At 37.7% G+C, this 6,358-nt stretch overlaps 1 pseudogene; it reads right to left on the bottom strand.

The window, feature by feature from the left end:
• Nucleotides 1–5,262: 5,262 nt before the first annotated feature.
• Nucleotides 5,263–5,976, bottom strand: LOC130859521 (proteasome subunit alpha type-2-like; annotated as a pseudogene).
• Nucleotides 5,977–6,358: the final 382 nt, after the last annotated feature.

Genomic DNA, 6,358 nt, shown 5'->3' with positions numbered 1-6,358 from the left:
AGAACATGCTATATCTGAAATTAAAGTGTTACCAGATGGGTTTAGCATCAGGATAGAGATGATAGAGGAAAGATCAGCCACCTTAAAACTAGAACAATGGAAGTGATCCCATGTAAAGACAAGTAGGAAAGAAGATTGAAAATAATAAAAGGAACAGAGCCTCAGGGACTTGTGGGACAACATCAAAAGGCCTACTATATGTGTAATTGGAGTCCCAGAATGAGTAGAGAGAAGTATGGGGTAGAAAAAAAGTTGTGAAAAAATGATAGTTGAATTGTTTTCAAATTTGGTCAAAGTAACAAATTTACAATGAACACCAAGCAGAATTAATGCAAAAAGAACAATTCCTAGACCCATCATAGTCAATCTGGTGAGAACCAAAGAGAAAATCTTAATAGACGAAGAAGAATAACACATTGCACACAAAGGAACAAGAATCACTGACTTCTCACCAGAAACAATGATATTTAAAGTGCTGAAATTTTTTTTAAAATAGTGAGTGCAAAATTTTATCTCCAGCAAAATTATCCCTCAAAAACCAAGATCAAATAAAGATATTTTCAAATTAAGAGAAAACTAAGATTTCATGGACTGCAGACCTGCCAAAAATGCTAAAGTTCTTCAGGCTGAAAGGAACTGAAACCTAATCTTTAGGAAGTAATAAAGAGTATTAAAATGGAAAAATATATGCAAATATACTAAAGATTATTTTTCTCCTAAATTTAAAAATACATATGGGACTTCCTAGGTGGAGCAGGGGTTAAGAATCTGCCTACCAATGAGGGAACATGGGTTCGAGCCCTGGTCCAGGAAAATCCCACATGCCACGGCACAACTAAGCCCATGTGCCACAACAATTGAGCCTGTGTGCTGCAACTACTGAAGCCCTTGTGCCTAGAGCCTGTGCTCCGCAATGAGAGAAGCCACGGCAATGAGGAGCCCACACACCACAACAAAGAGTAGCCCCTGCTCACCGCAACTAGAGAAAGTCTGTTTGCAGCAACAAAGACCCAACACAGCCAATAAATAAATAGATAAATAAATAAATTTTTAAAAATAAATAAATAAAAATACATATGACTAAAGAATCACATTGATCCAAATATTTGAAGATAGACTGGATTTTTCATTTTTTATCTAAATGCTTTCAAGCTTTGATCTTATAAGGCCATCAAATTTGCCCTGGCATGAAATTGACATTTCAATATAATGCAGTTATTATTTTCTGAAATAAAATATGTTTTCTATCAACATTTACTTGTCATATTCATTCTATTTGCATTTTTTTTCTCCTCTTTGTAGAAAAATGTGTCTAGAGTTAATAAGCTTAGCAAGCTTCTAGCCTAATAGGATTATTCTCAGAACATCTCTTTTGAAAGAGAGACATTTTCCTAATGGGCTTTCATTTAGAGAGACTTCTGAGTTGTGAATCAATGAAGCAATAAATAATGAACACACTCCTGTGTAGTTAGAACTCCTAGGTCACAGGACATGTACTTTGTTCATTAACTCTGCTGACCTTTAAGTTAAAATAAAGGTCAAAACATGTTCAGATAAGGGTAAAGTTCTTAGAGAAAAACAATAAAAAAATTATAATGTAAAACTCCTCCAAAAAATAAAAAAGCCTAATTTAAAAATTAAGCTAAAAATGCATTGAGAAGAAGGAAATTATATACTATTTAAAATCTTGAGCAAAAATCTCCAAAGTAAAGTCATCAAAATCGTATTATACTCAGAATCTTTTCATAGTTTCTAGAGGTAAGCAAAAAAAAAATTCTTTTCCCAGTTCTTGCATTTGCCTGCTGGGCATTTATTCTGGGTGCTCTGAGAATGCCTCAGCATCTATATGTCAGCAGTTGAAGTCATCGTCTGTCTTGACATGTTTTTCTCTCCTAACTTCCCACTCCCTGGTGTGACCATTGTCATTGTCTCTGAAGTTCCAAACCTAAAAATGAGCCTTGGTTTCCTGTCACCCTCATAAAAGGACTGACCTTGTCCTGACTATTTTTTAATTACAAAGTTTCTCTAAAATAACCTTTTCTTTCCCTTGCCCCTGCTTCCAATCTAATTCAGCTTACAGAACATGTCACTTAGGGGCAAGAAACCTGGATCTGGGGATAAAGAATACAGAGGTAAAAAAGATATTGTCCAGGCCTTAAATTAACCAATATATATTGAGCATTTAAATTAACTCATCTAATCTTACTACAACCCTATGAAGGAAACATTGTTATTACCCTAGCTTTAGAGAGAAGACTAACATAGAAAGAAATTAAGTAACTTGTCCAGGTAACACATATATGTACAGTAGGGCCTAGACTAAAGTCAAGTCAAAGTATAAGACTTAACCAACACAAGTGTTGCCTTCCTGGGCCGATACTCAGGTCATAACGTAACCTAATGGCATCATCATGCCTTTACTCCAGGACAAGTACTCAATCAGTTAAGTTAAATGTGCAACAGTAGTCACAGAAATTCTTTCCCTGGATCAATACCTGGTTTATTCCATTATGCTCTCCTTCACCCTCAGCTTTAGAGGAAAGATAAAGATGGGATCTATCTAACTAATTGGCAATATTTTCTTGTATAAGGGGACAATCTATTCTGTTTCCCAGTGGGTTTAGCTTCTGCTGGGTTGGCCCTAATTATTTCTCACCTCCCTGCTTTCAGTCGCTAAGGTCACTCCTATCCAGAGTAGGAAGAGTAAGATGCAAACATTTTTTTTTAATGTTTTATTTTATATTGGAGTATAGTTGCTTAACAATGTTGTGATAGTTTCAGGTATATAGCGAAGTGATTCAGTTATACATATGCATGTATCTATTCTTTTTCAAATTCTTTTCCCATTTAGGTTGTTGCACAATACAGAGCAGAGTTCCCTGTGCTATACAGTAGGTCCTGGTTGGTTATCCATTTTAAATGAGATGAAAAAAATTTTAAAGCAGCTGGAGTTTACAAGTGGCCTCGCCAGACCTTGAGGAAGATAGAAGAACTGTTGCTATTGAAAACGCCAGTGCCACCAACAGAAAGCTATTCTTGCGGGAACTTGATGATACAGAAAGAAAAGAGCTGGAGAGGGAGAGGAGAATTTATGGGGCTGCCAATGCTGCCTCCATAATAGGAAGTTTTTCCATTGCCTTTTGGGATGAACATTCTTAGTATGAAATTCATCTTCAAGTGTGTATGAGGCCTGTGGTGGAGAAACTCTGTTCCCCTCTAAATCTGATTATCCTATTATCACAGATTAGGAAGAGGGTCCCAGAGACTGGGCTGGGATAGCCTGGAGGACAAGGAGGATTTGCTCCATTTGGGAACCCAGGAACAGAATGTTTCATCCAACCATCTATTCATCATCTCAGCAACAAGTGTCTGCAAGCAGCTTTCAGACACAGTCACAGCTTAAGGGGCCATACTCCTGGGTGAGATTGGCAGGATCTGAGCTTTAAGCCTGGCAAAATCCACACCAGCTGGCACAAGAACAGAGATTCCTTTTAAAATTGAACATGTCAGCCAAATCAATCCAATTAAACTCTAAATGACCCTCCATTGAGGAAAGCATATTAAGAAGATTGTTGCTATATTACAATTCCTTCTCTACCACAGAAATCTTCTTAGGAAAACAGAATTTTTTTTAAATGTCATAGAATGTCAGAGGTAGAGGTAATCTTGTAAGACTATAGACTACCTTAGTGATCATCCCATCCAACCATTTTATTTTACAAATGCTTGGCATAAGGAGAAAGAAAATTCATCAAAATATGTTGAATCGGACTTCCCTGGCGGTGCAGTTGTTCAGAATCCGCCTGCCAATGCAGGGGACATGAGTTCAATCCCTGGACCAGAAAGATCCCACATGCCATGGAGCAACCAAGCCTGTGAGCCCACGCGCCACTGAAGCCCGTGTGCCTAGAGTCCGTGCTCTGCAACAAGAGAACCCACACCTCAATGAGAAGCCCATGCACCGCAACAAAAGCAGCCCCTGCTCACCACAACTAGAGAAAGCCCATGCACAGCAACAAAGACCCAATGCAGCCAAAAATAAAATAAATAAATAAATAATAAAATAAATCTTAAAAAAACGAAATATGTTAAATCACCTAAGGTTTTTTCCCTTAATTGAAACATAAAATATATATAATATATAATATCCATAATTTGGTTTATAAAATAAAATAATAAATTCTGATGATTTTAGCCCCTTAAAATAAATCTCAATATAATCTAATCCAAAGCCTCTTCTAAGGATAACTTGAAATATCTCTTTAGGTAAAGTTCTAACCTATACCACTCCTGTTTTGATGCAGATGTCTTCTCTGGCCAGACTGATCTTCTCTCCACCATTAGAAGAAGCCTTACAAAGCATTTTCCTTCTGAGCTCTAACCCATTCCTGATATTTTTTTCACAGGTGAAATCCACTCCCGTATCACTATATATATCTTGATATCCTTCTTCCTATGTACTTAATTCTAGGTTGAAATTTTAACATGGTAGAAAGTTCTTGTATTGCAGGTTTTGGGCTTCCAATGTCAATCAGACTTTAGGAAAAACAAGCAAAGTCCCCCATGAGATACACTATTGTCAACTATCACTAATAATAACATTACAGGTAATATGTAGAGAGTGCTTACTAAGTGAATTATCTCATTATCATGACACCTGATTTTATCTGGAGGTTGGTGATATTAAACTCTCCATATTGCCTATAAAGAAAGAGGCTCAGAGTTAGGAAATTTGCCCAAGGTCACATAATTAAAAATAGAAGAACCAGAATTTTAATCCTAGCAATCTGATATTGGAGCCCTCTCTCTTAACTGTTATGCAAACCTGCCTATAAACATATGCTGGACAGAGTTAGAGATGAAGCTGGAAAATAATTTGTGATTAGATTTATTGGGAGGCTTCAAATTTTGTGCTACAGGGCTGAGTATAAGAGGGGCACCTAACCTAGCCTGGGGGTGCTCCAGGAAAAATTCATAAATGACTTTCCTTCAGAGCTGAGTTTTGAAGAGAAAGTAGGAGTCACACACTATGGCAGAAGTGTTCTCTAATCAGTAGGAAGACCACTGAAGACAAAATGGAGGTATAAAAAGATGTGGGGCAATTTTTTAACAATGTATTATGATTTATGTGTCAGTTAAAAAACATCAGTCCATTAAACTATGTAGAAATAATATGCAAAAAGTTGACGAGACAAGCATAATTTAGATATGTCCGAGTAGATAGGTTATCTGACAGTCTGGATTTTTTCAGTCACTTTATTATTATGCTATGGCAGCAAAGTAATCCTTAATTTCATCTGAAGTAAGACTTGTAAGCCTGGCTTCACTGCAGACTCCAACTTCTACATTATTTTCTGTCCTTTGCCCTTCCAAGCTTTCCTTTAGGGTTAATTTGGCTGTCGGAGTGGCATCTTCAAGTTCCAGATCTTCGCTTTGCCTTCCCTCAATGAAAATTTCCCAATCACATAGTTCTTGCCCATTGATGTGACTTTCCAAGCAAAGTAAGGTCCAGATGGATCTAACTGAATAAAATACAGTTGACCCTCATTCCCACCACAAATAAGTAAAAACAAACAAAACAACTCCAAGTGAAGGAACACCACCTGACTGAGTGTATTCTTGCATCACAGAAGTTATGCTCTCTACCAGCAGGGTTGTAACAATGGGTTATTGGTACACAAGATAGCGTTGCTGAGCTAGTTTTCCAGCTCTGTGCACCAGCACTCTGAGATCTGGGCTCATGCCTCCATACACCAAACCTCTACGCTTGGTCACCGCTTCCACTTTGTATACACTTCACTCATCTCACATAATGGATTTCTGCTTCTCCTCAGTTGCTGATACCACACCATTTGCAGCTATAATTCCCACTGAAGGGGCTCCTCCAGCTACAGCAGCCAAAGCATATTCAATCTGTACAAGTTTAGCAGACAAGTGGAATGCGGTCAACCAAAAGCTATAACTGCACCCTGCCATCTTTATCTGGAGAGCCCTTTTTTGTTATTTAAAATAGCTTTATTCATAATTGCCAAAAACTAGAAATAATTTCCACACCCACTAAGCAGTGAGGAAAGCAGAGTGAGTTCAATGATTGGTGAGTAGGCAGTCAGTAGGTGTCAAAGGATACCATTGAACATTCTCAAACCAAATAGTGAAGATTAAACAATAAAACATAAGAATGGTGACCTTTCAAAAAGATAACAGTACAAAAGTAATGGCTAGATGTAGAGAACGGACTTGAAGACACGATGAGGGGAGGAGAGGGGCGAAGGGGAAGCTGGGACGAAGTGAGAGAGTAGCACTGACATATATACATTAGTGGGAAGCTGCTGCATGACACAGGGAGATCAACTCAGTG

Source organism: Hippopotamus amphibius, chromosome 8 (assembly GCF_030028045.1).
Source record: "Hippopotamus amphibius kiboko isolate mHipAmp2 chromosome 8, mHipAmp2.hap2, whole genome shotgun sequence".
Taxonomy (NCBI): domain Eukaryota; kingdom Metazoa; phylum Chordata; class Mammalia; order Artiodactyla; family Hippopotamidae; genus Hippopotamus; species Hippopotamus amphibius.
This window is presented reverse-complemented; position numbering and strand designations above follow the sequence as displayed.